Source organism: Pan troglodytes, chromosome 2 (genome assembly GCF_028858775.2).
Source record: "Pan troglodytes isolate AG18354 chromosome 2, NHGRI_mPanTro3-v2.0_pri, whole genome shotgun sequence".
In the NCBI taxonomy this organism is placed as follows: domain Eukaryota; kingdom Metazoa; phylum Chordata; class Mammalia; order Primates; family Hominidae; genus Pan; species Pan troglodytes.
The window spans coordinates 31879277-31894704 of record NC_086015.1 but is presented as its reverse complement, the minus strand read 5'-3'; the positions used below and the strand labels follow the sequence as shown (position 1 = coordinate 31894704).

The following is a 15428-nucleotide window of genomic DNA, read 5'->3' as shown; positions in this document are numbered from 1 at the left end:
ACCACTAGAATGTGGTAGATGGGCCAGGAACGGTGGCTCATGCCTGGTGACCTACCTGCCTCGGCCTCCCAAGGTGCTAGGATTACAGACATGAGCCACCGCACCCTGCCGGAGTGGCCATTCTTTTGCTCCTTTACTCTCTTAATAAACTTGCTTTTGCTTTGGAAAAAAAAAAAAAAAAAAGGAAAGAAATGCAAATTATCAGGTCCCATGCCAGACATGCTGAATCAGAATCTCTTTGGGTGGAATCCAGCAATTTAGGTTTCACAAGCTTTACAGGTGACTCTAGAGCATGCTAGAGTTTAGAAACCAATGATATGGTGGTTAAATGTACAACTAGTTCGAAGTTTCATCTCTACTGCTTTACAAACTGCTTTGCTTTGAGCAAGTTACTTAACCTTCCTGTTCTTCATTCTCCACATATGGAAAATGATGATAATTAAGAAACCTCCATCAGAGTTGTTGAGAGGATAAGACGAGATAATACATGTAAAGCATTTAGCCCCATGCCAAGCACATTGTAAGCTTTGTGTGTTGGCTGTCCTCATGGGTGAGTTCTAATCACCACTGAGCATGCCTCTGGACCATGGCCTTGTAGAGCAGCACACTAGTTTGATATGACTGAAAACATTTTCAGGACAAAAGAATCTTGACCAAAGGGAGAAGAGGTGGACACTGAAAATCAAGATGCCTTCGTTGGTAATTAAGTGGAAATGGACATTTCTGTAACATTGTCATGTCAGGACCAGGTAACTATTAACCTGGCTTGCCCAATACCAGTTTTTAATCCTATCCGCAGTATTAGAAGATTGTCAAAGGTGAATAAACCTTGGAATGGATTTAGGGGTGAAAGCTAATAATTGTGAATTGGATATAAAAACACTGTCACATAGATTATGTATTATACAATAGGATTGTAGCATTTGAAGTCACCTCTCCCCACAAATATCCCTCCCTTCCTCAAGGGTATACTCAAAGTTAAATTCCTAGTCAGCCTTTCCTAGGCAATCTCTTTAAAATACACACACATGTTTCCTATGCCTCTTTTCCACTTTATTTTTTTATCCTTACAAATTATCACCATCTCACATGCTATATATGCCATTTACTTTGTTGTCTACTAGTAACAGAAAACTCAACTCAAACCCTGTGGCAGTAAGTTCACTGGGGGCAGGGATTTTTGTCTGTTTTGTTCACTGTTGTACCCCCAGTGGCTGGCACCTAGTGGGTAATCAAGAACATTTCCTGAGTCAATGAATGTCATTACTACCTTTACTGCTCTGCTCTATGAGACTGAAAGAGAGTAGAACAAGATCTGAGGAACTGAGGTTCTGACTGTGCAAGAGGAAGGGCAGGGAGACAGAGACGGAAGGACCAGGCCCTATCAGACAGAGGGCCATTAGACATCCAAGGAGTCACTGGGTGGAAGGAAAGAGGGAGGACATTAATCTGTGCCTACTGTGTATCAGACACAGGGTCAGTATTTTATATTGATCTCTACTACGAACTCATCAGATGGCTCTTCCTCACCTTTACAGATAAGCAAACTGAGGCTCAGAGACTTTTAAGTAACTTGCTTAAGGTTATACAGTTGAGAAGTGGCAATGCAGAGATAGGAGCCCAGATTTTTAACTTCACATTCAGATTCTTTCCTTGTTGCCATTGCCAGAGATGAATGCTCAGAAAGGTGAACTTGGAAGGCTGACAAAATGGAAAATGGGCTTCCTGCTTTTTCTGGTTTGTCCAGACCTGCCCTAGTAATAATGACAATAATAATAAAAATAATAACTTGTATTATCCTAGCTAGTATTTACTCAGTGCTTAGGATGTGAAGGTACCTTACATGGATTATCTCATTTAATAATATATTTTATTATCTTATGTTTCAACAGAAGGGATTATTGGGACTTAAAGATATAAGGTCTTACATCCGTGTGATCTAAGGCCATACAACTACTAAATGGTGGAGTCAGGGTCCTTTATTAGGTGTTTGGAATAATAACATTTACAAGAGAAAGACCTGCAGAGATTCATATGATGAATGTAACCAGGGATCAGATGGGATCTTTATATACCCAAGTTCTGAAAAATTTATTCTGCTTCTACCTCACCTTCAACATGTAACTCAAATTAAAGACAATACTGAACTATAAAGTAAATAACAGAAAACACAAAAACAATGAACATTCTGGTTTTTCCTATGAAGGCTGCTTCAATACTTTTTTGAATTATTTAATATCAAATTGTTTTAGTGAATCTCTTTTCCCAATATCAAAATTATTAGGCTATGTCATATGAAATTGTCATTTTTGTAGGTCAAAAGTTGTCAAATGTTAGTGATTTCTTGTGGTTACACCTAATCTAATCTGCCTATTGTTAAGTTCAGTCCTGAATACGTTGACATTTGTGAGCCTCTGTGCTTTTCCGATTTCCTATCCCATTGGTAAGTAGTTTCCCTTAAAAGTAAGAAAAAGAACAAACATACAGAGATAGGGAGGAAGAATATTTTTATGACCATCATCTTTCTTTGTAAGCACCACACATTCTTTGTTTTTCTAAAAATATGAGGCAATTTCAAATCAGACTTAGTGCTAGATTTATAATATTTTCCACTTATTCTGCCATCTCTTTAAGAATTTCCCTAACTGGGAGGATGGGAGGAGAGACTTCCCATAATTCCTTGCCCATCCAACTGCCTGCCCTGGTCCCCGCTTGCCAAATCCTTTACTGTAGTTTTCTGATGTGAGCTATTATCCTTGAGAGTCCCAGAGCTGAGACGTGAACTCCGTTTCTTGGAGGGCTCAACCAGAATTCCCTAAAGTGAAAGCTTAGTCTTTTACCCACCAAGCTCCTTCTTTTTGTAGTTAATCAACTGGCTAAATCCTCTGAAGTGAAAAAATGCACATTTTGTTGTCTGTGACTTACTGAGGCTGAATGCTTCTCATAATGGCAAAGTCCATGAAACAACTATATGTTAGGGATGAGTGATTTCTCACACTTAATCTGTTTCTATCCAAGACTGCCAAGTTGGTCCACTGGGCCTTGGAACTGAGATATCACATTTCCCACATTTCTTGCCTTTTCTTCTACTTGTGCTCCATTATTTATTAAGGCCTTGAGTACACCTGGGGTTTGTCCCCAACGGGGGTCAGACTTTTCAGGCCCTCCCTCATTCTCAGAAGTTGGATTTTTGTAAGGGTGTGAAAGACTTCTACCCCTGCAATTCCACAATTGGGCTGTTATTAAGAATAGAAATAGAGACACGAAAGCTCCATTGAGAGAAGTTACTTCCAAGACTTGAGGTCCACAGGCCAATATGCCACCTTTTAAGGTTTATTTTCTTCCTACTCTGTGTTATGGCAAAGTCTGATCAATCGTGTGTCTCTCTCCATTAAGACACTTTTGCTTGCAAGTAATAGAAAACTTATAGGGATTCCTCCTCTCCCCCTATTCCTCGCAAGTCACTTTAAAATCCAGGGGTAAATTAGTGTTTCTGGAATAGCTGGACACAGAGGTCAAAAATTGTCATAAGCCCTCAGGTTCTCCCCATCTCTTATTTTTACTTTTTAAAAATTCACTTCTCTCTCTAGCAGTGTAGCAGAAGCTGTCCGTTTTCTACACATCATCCTCATACACCTTAACCTAGCAATGCTTTCTCTTCTGATAGATAGCACCTGTGCTTTGCCTTCACACTCTAAAGCCAATATTGGCAAGTACTGCCCTGAATGCTAGAAGAGCCTAGGAATTTAAGTTCTCCAGGGGTAGACCTTAACCAATGACTGGCAGGTGCAGAGTTCCCTGATGAGAATGACTTCACAGTTGAGATTGGCCCCAAAGCTTTCCCACCTCCCTCAGAACTTAGCCAAAGCTGCCCTTTATGGGGCTTTTCTTGATATTGCATCCTTGCTTGGTCTCCCTGCTTTCCCAATCTGACTCCCATATCTCCCTCAGATTTCCCTGGAAACAAATCTTTGTATTAGGGAATCCCACCAAAGACAGGCAGATTCCTTTTCCCTGTTCATCCCAATATTTCAAGCTTACCTCTTTCCAGCCTAAAATCCAAAGCTATTAAAGCAAAAGTCCCTTCACTTAATCTAATTTGACTTTGATTGCCTTGGCTCAGGTACTCACCCTAAGTCAATAGTAGTTGACACAAAGAGGCATACTATGTTTGTCCAGCTCTGAATGACATGTCCTCCCCTAGATTTAGAGGAGAGGGCTTTGACATTTGTGACATTTGTGAGCCTCTGTCCCTGAACCACACAGACTGGGTAGTAGAGCTGGTGGTATAGGGGTCATTCTGGAGGAAAATGGGGCCTCTTATTGGAAAAACAAGACATGGATGCTTTGAGACAATACAGCAAGGGTTAGCAAACTATAGTCCATGATCCCTGTTTTTGTAAATAAAGTTTTACTGGAATATCATCACACTCATATGTTTATGCATTATATACAGCTACTTTCAAGAACCACAGCAGAGTTGAGTAGTTGCCACAGATAATATATGGCCTGAATAGCCTAAAATATTTATTATCTTGCCTTTTGAAGAAAAAGTTTTCTGACCCCTGAACTATGCTATTATTTTGGAATGCACTCTGATGTCAGTTTGTGGCACATCCTAAGGAAAACACTGAGAAGTAATTCATTGGTATCATCACACTTTTAGTCAGTTTTAAGCTGTTTTCTGCAGGCCTCCGAATTAAGGGAGAGCTAGATATGCCGCAGTGATTGGCACACTGTGCCTCCTGACACCCTGGGTTTCCTAGGGAGGTCTTGGGGAGCAGGGCACTGCAGAGTGAGGGAAGGCCCCTGACACAGGGCTCCCAGAGCCCGGCCCCATTTCACATTTATCTGTTTACCCAGTGTATTAAACATGTGGGACTCATGGGTTGTGAAGAGAGAGACAACTTTGCTTTCGTCTCTCAGTCTTGTTCCAGAAGAATAGCCTTTTTCCGCCTCTGGATGCAAAGTAAGGCAGTCCCATGACTTTTCTGTTAATTCTTACATACTGGAAAGTCCTATAGTCATCGTAAGTCACAAACAGTTTTAATTGAGAGGTTAAAGTGTGGACTATCAAGTCACATTTGAACAAAGATGAGGTTTCTAACCCCACCCACCAGCCCACTACTGCCTTCAGGGAAATGAGTGTGGTCAGCCTCTTCCCCTCTTCTCACTCTCCAAGTGCCCCTCACACTTGCTCTTGCTCCTGGCGTCCTCCCCTGTCCAACTCCTCATGGGAACAGAGAGGAGGGTGAAGACTTAAGGGGACAGGAATGCTTTGACTCACCTGCGATTCGCATAGCTTTGTGTTCTCCAGGCCTCACTGGAATTCAAAACCAACCTTTTCCCTCAAGAACCACTTTGTGTGCCTGCTTTGGAAACTTCTCAATATTGGGAATATTTTTAGATTCAATTCTGGGCAAGGACCTACAAATATAAATGTAAGAAGTACCTCAGACAAGCAGGACAAATTAAATGTAATAAGAAAGCACCTTTATTTTATTTTGATTTATGTATTTATTTATTTGAGACAGGGTTTCTCTACCGTCACCCAGGCTGGAGTGTAGTGGTGCGCTCTTGGCTCACTACAACCTCTACCTCCCAGTTTTGAGCGATTCTTCTGCCTCAGCCTCCCGAATAGCTGAGAGTACAGGCACCTGCCACCATGCCCGGCTAATTTTTGTATTTTTAGTAGAGACAGGGTTTCACCATGTTGGCCAGGCTGGTCTCGGAACTCCTGACCTCAGGTGATCTGCCCACCTCAGCCTCCTAAAGTGCTAGGATTACAGGTGTGAGCCACTGTGACCAGCCTCATTTTTATTTTTGTCTCTTGCTGTCCCTTTAAAATTTATTCTGGGGAGGACATTCTTTCCCAGTGACTAGATAAAAACTGACTGAGCCTTGTGCCTTTTCTGGTCACACAATTAATAGAAAATTCGACAGTTACTTTATATTACAACCTCATTTCAATAATTAAAATAATTAAAAATTATTAAGTAATTTTAATAATTTAATAATTTTAAAAATAATTAAAAATAATTTAATAATTTAATAATTTTAAAAATAATTTAAAATAGTTAGAATTATCTAATCCCTTTAACAAAACTCCAAATTTAACTTAGTCTTCTTTGCTCACTCTTCCTTGCTTTACTAATCTCAGTGTCTGACCCTTCCAAAGCTGGAGTCTGGGGAGAAAAGAAATGAAAGGTGAACAGAAATAATTTTGCTTGACTGATATGAACATAAAATGGTTAGACATTTAAAGAAAACTCGCTCCTAGGCAAATTCACACCTTCTTTGTAGTTTCCCCTGCTGATCCCCTCTAATTGACTCTACTTGGTCCAGGGTCAGGATTTGGCATACTATTGCAGGCCGACCAAATCCCACCTAGTGCCTGTTTTTATAAATAAAGTTTTATTGGAACATAGCCATGCCCATCCTCTTACATACTGTCTATGCTTGCTTTTGTGTGACGATGACTGAGCTGAATAATTGCAACAGAGACTCTGTGGCCTACAGAGATTAAAATATTTATTCTCTGAGCCTTTACAGAAAAAATTTTTAACCCTTGCCCTAGGCTGTACTTTTCCTTTGTCTGGCTACTCCTGAAACCCCCTCAGTCAGGTTTGTAAACTATTGGGGTCCCCTTCCTTAACAGGCCATCCTCTAGGAAATAATCGCTTTAAAAATGACTCCAGGTCCCATTCCTCCCATGAATTCCTCATCTAGTCTCTGAAATTCACACTCCTTAACTGCCACCAGGGAGAATGCAATTTTTCCCCACTGTACCCTAAACCCTCTTGCCTCAAGCTGTGTTAGAACTCCCAGGTAAATTGTTCCACCGTGGCCCCAGCTGCTAGGATAGATATGAAGCACTTTGAGTGATCCAGTGACAGCCCCTCTCTCTAGCTCAGGATCAGAAGATAGCACAGCACACTCTTCCACTTTGGGGAAAGGTGGTTGGAACTCCATAGCTATTTCCAATAAAAATCCTTCTATAACATCCATCCAATTTCCCACAAGTAGTTCCTTCCATATATTTAATCTGAATGAGACATTGTTGTGGGTTGGATTCCCTAGAAGCAGAGTCTGAGATATAAATTCCTACTAGGGTTGCCAGATAAGATATAATATCCCCATTAAACTGGAATTTCTGATAAACAATGAAGAATTTAGTATGAGTATGTCCCTAATATTGCATAGGACACATTTATATTAAAATATTATTTTTTATGTATCTGAAATTCAAATTTAAATGAGTGTCTTGCATGTGTTTATTTGTTTTTCTTTAATCTGCAACTCTAATTCTCATTCAAGTGATTGACTGAAGGAGCACACTCAGGTGAAAAGGAACGGGGGAAGCAAAATGGGGCAGAAGGAAGAAGCTAAGCAAAGATGTGGTCTCAGCTGGGGACAGGCCTCAATCAGATGCCATGGGGAGCTCTGGAATATGAACCGTACCACATAGTGTGTCTCACCTTGAGGCAAGCGGTCTGCCTTTGACACCTCCATATGAGTTAACTGTGGTCTGTGGGTTGCCTCCTAGATGTGGCAGTTTGCATTAGTTCCCATTGGTCCCCAGCTGAGGGCAATTCTCCAGATAAAAAAGCAGCTGTGAGCCAGTCAGAGTCAATACTCATAGCAGCTGGGAGAGGAATGCCATAGCCCAGTAAAGGGGACCCTGGTAGGGCATCCATCCCAGCTCTGTCTCTGATTTTTTTTTTTTTTTGAGACAGAGTCTTGCCATGTCACCTAGCCTGGAGTGCAGTGGCATAACCTCAGCTCACTGCAACCTCCACCTCCCAGGTTCAAGCAATTCTCCTGCCTCAGCCTCCCAAGTATCTGGGATTACAGGCACCCATCACCACGCCCTGCGAATTTTTGTATTTTAGTACAGGTTTTTGCCATGTTGGCCAGGCTGGTCTCAACTCCTGACCTCAGGTGATCCACCAGGCTCTGCCTCCCAAAGTGCTGGGATTACAGGCGTGAGCCACTGCGCCGGGACTTTATCTGATTATTGACTACTTTAAGCCTCCTGTCTGATAGTCTGTGATAATCATCTGTATCCTTCCATTTGATCCAACACTTCCTATTTCACATTCTATTGTATCTATTTTATGCAATGGATATTATGTTAACTTATAACTAGGGTTTCATAGCTGTAGAAAAAATTGGGAAAAACAATAGTCTGGGTGGTAGATAACCTGCATTCATATTTACTAGCTATGAGCTTGTACAAATAGACTAGCTTCTCAATCTCAGTTACTCATCTATAAAATGGATTTTTTAAAAAACCTCTCTCAAATGGTTATTGTACATTATTCATGGAGATTGGTTCTAAGACCCCCACAGATACCAAAATCCATGGATGCTCAATTTCCTGATATAAAATAATGTAGCGTTTGCATATAACCTACGGACATCCTCCCACATACTTTAAATCATCTCTAGATTACTTATAATGCCTAATACAATGTAAATTCTATGTAAATAGTTGTTATAGTGTATTGCTTAGAGTATATTCACAAGAAAAAAAGTCTGCACATAGTTCAGTACAGCTACAACCATCCATTTTTAAAAAAATATTTTCCATTTGCCATTGATTGAATCCACAGATGCAGAACCTATGGATACAGAGAGCAGAGTATTTCACCTGGGACTCCTGTTGGCAGTGTCAAAATATGATTTTTCTTTTCCTTTACATGGAGGGGTCTACTCACTGCGCTTCTCCTTTATCTCTGGGCTTAGCCTTTTTTTTTGATACCTGGTGATTTGTCTAGGTCATTATAGGAGAGGGCAAATATTGGGCTTCAAGCCCACCTTGTAGAGCAGCCCAATCAGTGTGATGTGTTTGAGGTTAGTTGTTGCCAGGAATGACAAAGTGTGTTATCTTATACTTGGGCATATTATTCAAGTCAAGTGGGACTAGACATTTGATCATGCTTTTAAGAAAATTTTCAGTTTCCTCCCAGTGAACTCCTAGAGAAGATCTCAGAGTAGTTTTTATCTGGACGACTAAATTATCTGCATATCACACATATGTTAAAGGATGTCTGTCATTGAAACTATATGGATAACACACAAAGAGTTCTGACTCGAGATTCTAATCCAGGCTTCCCCCACCTCCCCACCCACCTTTACTTCCAGACATGAGCAAGTCATTTTACCTCTCTGGGACTTGGTTTATTCCTCTATTTAGTTATAGTGTTTAGACTCATGTCCTTTGGGATGCCCTCTTTTCAAGTCTATAATTCTCAATGTGAAATGTCTGCAAAGGCCTATGGTTTAATTTAGTATACTTTTCAATAATACTTTCTACAACTTATTCTGATCTAAAAAGTTATACATGTTTATTGTATATAATATGGATAACAGAGATAAGCATAAAGAAGCACGTAAAACTATGTTTTGCACCCACCACCTACAGTGAGCAATTGAGGTCCTATTGTATACTCAGTATCAGATCCTTCCATTCATATTAAGCAATATTTTAAAACACTACCAAATTATTATTATTTGATGTTAAATTGCTTTACTATCTACCCATTTTTCCTGGCATTTGAACTTTTGTAATAGAAATGTTTTCTTGGGCAAATTCTTCCCAAGCCGGAGATATTGTGAAGAACTAGGTTAAGTCTTAGAAAGTGCCACAAATGAGTTGATGATTTTGGTGCCTCAGTAGAAACTCTGCAGAGTAGGTAAGTCCTTCAGAAATCTTGAGGTGCCAGAGATAAGCAGTGCTTCCTGTTTCTTTTCTAACATAAAGATGGTGATTTCCTGTAAGCTCTTGATGTGTAATGTTTAGAATTTCTTTGATAGCACATTGAGAAAATGTTTTAATTTGACTCAAAATGATTTAATCAGATGTTATATAGATAATGAGGCAAATAAATCCTATCCAACCCTAAAATAGAGTTGGCAAATATTATTTTACCCGGAAAAGGAAGAAAAAGGGAGAGAAATTAGGACAACTTATGAAAATAAGAGACATTTTCTTATGCATCAAATAAGCCTTCAGAGTTTGCATCTATGGGCTCCTTTAGAAGGAAGGGGAAATACTTGTATTTGAATTTCCAAGCTCTCTAACAAAGCATCAGAAATTCGTCATTAAAAACTGACTTATAAGCAAATTAATACTCATTACTTGATTGTTTATTTTCAGTCACATACATGCACCGCCTAACTGTAATTTTTTTCTACCCTGAACATGATTTTCTTGATACTGTTTCTTCAAAAGGATAATCTTGTCACAACCAAGGAAAAAGACTCAAAGAAGTTAAGCAAGTCATTGAAGTTTTTGGCAAAGCAGGGACCAAAACCAGAGCCTTCAGACCCCTAAGTCATTATTCTTCACTTTGTGTTACATTGTATCCAGGGGCATGCATTCTTGGCACTACCATGTATTTTAATTTCTATAACATGGCTCTATTATATGGACTTCTGCACTCCACCTTATTCCTGTAACAGAACAAGAATTAATTTGATTGTGGATATACGTAATAAAGAGTCAGAAAAAACAAGTCAGCAGTTGGCCCCTTCAAAGACAGGCAAGGTGTCAGTACTTACAGAGATGCTATAAAATGAAATTTAAAAAAAATAGTGGGCCATGGCCGGGCGCAGTGGCTCACACCTGTAATCCCAACACTTTGGGAGGCCGAGGTGGGCAGATCACAAGGTCAGGAGTTCGAGACCAGCCTGGCCAATATGGTGAAACCCTGTCCCTACTAAAAGTACAAAAAAATTAGCCGGGCATGGTGGCACAGGCCTGTAATCCCAGCTACTTGGGAGGCTGAGGCAGGAGAATTGCTTGAACCCTGGAGGCGGAAGTTGCAGTGAGCCGAGATCGCACCACTGCACTCCAGCCTGGGCAACAGAGCGAGACTCGTCTCAAAAAAAAAAAAAAAAAAAAAAATCGTGGGCTGTTTGCAAGACAAAACCCAGCCGTTTTTACTCTGAGAACAATCAACCTGAAAAAATCATCTGATCTCTAAAAACCAACCCAGTCATACAACAAATAGCGGCTGAATTTCACAAAACCTAACATTTTGATATTTTAAGCTCCAGGAAGACATCCAAGTCTATATTATTTATTGAGCATCTACTAGCGTCAGGTTCTATGCTATGGTCTAGGAATACTATAAAGAACAAGATAGGCAGGGTTCTTTCCCTGTCTCATTCACTTATTCATTAATTTATTAACTAGATATTTATATAGTCCCAGCTATGTCCCAGGTACTGTGCAAGAAATGGGATTCAATGGTGGGCAACACCAGACATGTGCTGCTTATAGAGCTTGTCATAGCCCAGTGGAAAAATAAGCCGTCTAAATGGTTAAGTTTAACATGCATCCAATTACTATTTCTCTTGATTCTAATTTCCAGCACCAAGATTCTTTACCACCTTACATATGAATCCCTTCCTCCAATCCTTCTCAAGTCTAGAAGCCCCTTAGCAAAGTGGATGCCTGGCATCTGTATTACTAATACGTAACCTTCGGTTATTGCATAACCTCCAGTTATTACTGTGAACGTCTCAAAATGTGCGGAAAGGCAAGTTCTGAAAAACCGTAAAAAGTGGGAAGTCTAAATATGTTTTTAAAAAAAATCTATGAAGCATAAAATGACCAATAGGGCCAAAGCGCTGACGAAAGGGGCAGAGTAATTAACTACAAGCATATGTCTACCACCAACACTTTCACCTGCAAGTCGGCAACAAAATATTCCCATTTTCATGCTTTAATCATTTCTATAGGTTGCTAGCCCTGGCAGAATCCCAAACAGAATATGAGATGTTGGGCTGGGCGTGGTGGCTCATGCCTGTAATCCCAGCACTTTGGGAGGCCGAGGTGGGTGGATCACTTGAGGTCAGGAGTTCGTAGCAAGCCTGGCCAAAATGGTGAAACCCCATCTCTACTAAAAATACAATAAATAGCCAGGCATGGTGGCGTGCGCCTGTAGTCCCAGCTACTCGGGGGGCTGAGGCAGGAGAATCACTTGAACCCAGGAGATGGAGGTGGCAGTGAGCCATGATCGTGCCACTGCACTCCAGCCTGGGCAACAGAGCGAGACTCCATCTCAAAAGAATATATATATATATATTAAACAAACGTCCAGAGAAATCTGTAAATTATTCCAGGTAGAGAAGTAGTGAGATGAAGTAGGCTGAGGTTACTAACTCCTTTGATTCTTTGCTCAATAATTTAGGCATAGAGAATACAATGTCAATACAAAGTAGGACATTTTTCCTTTCTCTCCCCTTAATTGCCCACCACATTTGTAATTTTTCCTGAAGAAACTGAAAAGCAATTTTCAAAATAAAGAAGTACTGAATTTTAGATACACTTGTGCAACTACAGTTGTCTTTTCTTAACTCTGTAAGTTTCTGAGGCTTGGATTTTAAAAAATCTGTATTACAGCTTTCAGGACCTCATGATTACCCTCTTCCAAACCTATCCAATAAATACCATGATGAATCTGCTTTTCAGGAGGGGCTCCTGAAATCAAATCTGATCCAGCAGAGAACATGACCCCAGGACAGGACTCAAAGGCTTACTCATCTGCCCAGGGTTGTCGCTTTATATTTCTTTAATATGAATCAAAGATGGGCTAGAAGGTAATTCAACCCTTAGGTGCAATTCAGAGTCTAATATACGCTGTGGCCTGGATTTCTTGCAAAGGTTCTGAGTTTTCATCAATGTTCATTTTTAAGTAGTTTAATTCTGCCTTTGATTACCAGGTGCTAAAATATGAACCTTCACACTTGTGAGTCACCCAATTTAACCAAGCTGTGGCTTTACCCTCAGAGAGTTTCCTAGGTGTGAACCTAACTGTGCCCGAGACCCACAAAAACATTTTAGTCAAGATTTCCAGGGTGAATTCTTGCCCACCCTTGTCAAAACCACACAGACTCCCACCCTTACATCCTTGCAGAGAGGTACTGCCACAACCCTGCGCTCATCAGTGAGATTCTGATTCTGCTATTAAGTTGGCTATAAGATCTTAGGTTAGTGACTTCACCTCCCTGAGCCTCAATTTCCTTGTTAGTAAATGGGAGTAATATATCACACAGTGTAATTAAAAGAATTCAGAATAAAACAGTGTCTGTAAAGTGACTAGGACCCACTGGGGACTGCCTACCTTGAAGGATTTACCATTTTAATTGAAAAACAAAATATAGGCATGGGAAGCAATTGAAAATATAATTAAAACTCATATGAAATAGATGATTAGCAAATGAGATATTACTTTAGTTCTAGGGTACTAGTTTACTACATTTCATTTATCTAAGATGCCATCTTTTAAAAAAGGATTTTCTGTTTCTAAGATGTAAAATCTGAATAAAATATGGATATTAGAAAATAAAATTATGTAAGTGGCAAGCATGAGAAACAACATTGTTGCAAATAAGTTTAAGGAAAATAGGAAGCTAGGCTCACAAAGACATTCTTTCACTTTTCTTTATCTTGCTTTTTTTCTTCTGCTTTTTTTTAATCTTGGTGCAATCCATGTAATTTTGTAAGAGTCCTTAAAACTGTTTTGGTGGGATATAGATTTCTGGATGAAGAGATAGTTCAACCTTGCTCATGTCAAAAAACAACCCATCAGTCTAAAAAAGATCAGTTTCCTGGGCTCCGTTGGGTTAGGAGTTGTGGATTTCTAGACTCCTAGGCAAAAGAACACATACGTAAACTTACAGCCAAAGTTAATTTTCACCTAATGAACTTGTTGTTAAAAGGAAGCATAAAGTTTACAGAATTCTTTTAGAGACATCTCTTTTTTCTTTATTTACCTCTATTAATAGCATAGTCCTATTACTAGCCCTTTAATTTCTCCTTAAGGCAACCATACTCATTGCATGCACTAGGGATAGTGTCTATTGTATAATGCCTTCAGTGTGCACCACTTGACAATGTTCTATCATCCCGTGACCTAAATCTTATTGAATGAACCAGATTTATTTCTGTCTTAGCCCTGAGATAATAAATGTCTTTGGAATTTCAAAGGTACTAGAAGAGGGGCAGGGCCTGTCATCTTGAATGGGAGACTAGACTGTAAGAACCAACAGGAAAATGACCAGTGTCTAGACCAGTGCCTGATGCATAGCAGGCAACACACAAGTATTTGCTGAATGCATAATTGAGGCCAAAGTCAGTTGTAGAAAGAGAAGGAGACTGTGAGCTTAAAGAGAGATTTGGATTTCAAGTAACCCTGTTAGAGAGATATGATCAAAATTTATCCTAAGTGCTAAGAGCAGAGTAGGATCAGGATAACTGTAGAGAAATTCGTGAAGTGCATTTTCATAAATTTTTGTCTTCTGATGAGTACTCTGAAACCCTGTCATGAATGACATCGGCCATCTAAGTCTTACCAAGATCCGCCTTCAGAGAAAAGCCACCATCCCTACTCTCACTAAGGAGTTCATGACTGAGGGTCATTTACTTTAAATTTGATCTCAGGTATTTGCAACTTTAGGTGATCTCACCTCACTTTGGTCTCCTTAAATGAAAGGAGTTTTGAATATAGATTTCCCAGAGATGGCTGAAGGGGTAAGTAATGATGATGGGATAATAATGAATAGATGAATGATGGTCACAAGTGGGTTCTCTATTTACACTGCATCACTCTAGGGTTACCATTCACAACTGTACATAATAACCATGGCATAGAAGGTAGCTACAAAATCTTATACCATTCAAGTAACCAGCTACAAGTTGAGCACTGGAGCTGCAGACCAGATGAGGCATATCGCTGGATAGCCCAGAAAAAGAAAACCAGCCTGCATCAAGAATAAAAGCAGACTGGGGCTTTAAAATACAAGAGGTATCTTCAGAACAAATAAGGAACCTGGGTCAGAAATAATTGAGGTAGGTGGAATGCAATAGAAGCATATCCTAAGCTCTCAACATAACTGCATTTCAGCCTTTGAGGTATAAATCAGATGAGGAAGTGTGATGTTAGACTTTTTTTTTTTTAAGACAGAATCTCACTCTGTCATCCAGGCCGGAGCGCCGTGGCACGTTTTTGGCTCACTGCAACCTCCACCTCCCAGGTTCAAGCGATTCTCTTGCCTCAGTCTCCCAAGTAGCTGGGATTACAGGCATGCACCACCACGCTTAGCTAACTTTTTTTGTATTTTTAGTACAGACGGGGTTTCTCCATGTTGGTCAGGCTGGTCTTGAACTCCTGACCTCAGGTGATCCGCCCGCCTCAGCCTCCCAAAGTTCTGGGATTACAGACGTGAGCCACTGCGTCCGGCCAATGTTAGATTTTATTTATCAGTTTGGCTAGGCTATAATACACAAGCATTTAATCAAATGCTAGCCTAGGTGTTGATGTGATGGTATTTTCGTAGGTGTGGTTAATGTCTATAATCAGTTGACTTTAAAGGAGATTAATCTTTAATAATGCAGGTAAACTTCATCCAATCAG

At 40.0% G+C, this 15428-nt stretch overlaps 1 long non-coding RNA gene across 2 annotated transcripts in view; it reads right to left on the bottom strand.

Annotated features, from left to right (window-relative positions):
• LOC129143604 (uncharacterized) overlaps positions 1 to 15428 on the bottom strand; it is a 213199-nt gene that overhangs the window by 120894 nt on the left and 76877 nt on the right. Inside the window, exon 1 of one of the 2 annotated variants that reach the window (XR_008547227.1) lies at positions 5288 to 5419. The exons of the other annotated variant lie outside the window; for it this stretch is intronic. This is a non-coding gene — a long non-coding RNA (uncharacterized LOC129143604). Of the gene's footprint in view, positions 1 to 5287; positions 5420 to 15428 lie in introns of those variants that run through there. 2 annotated transcript variants of the gene reach the window in all.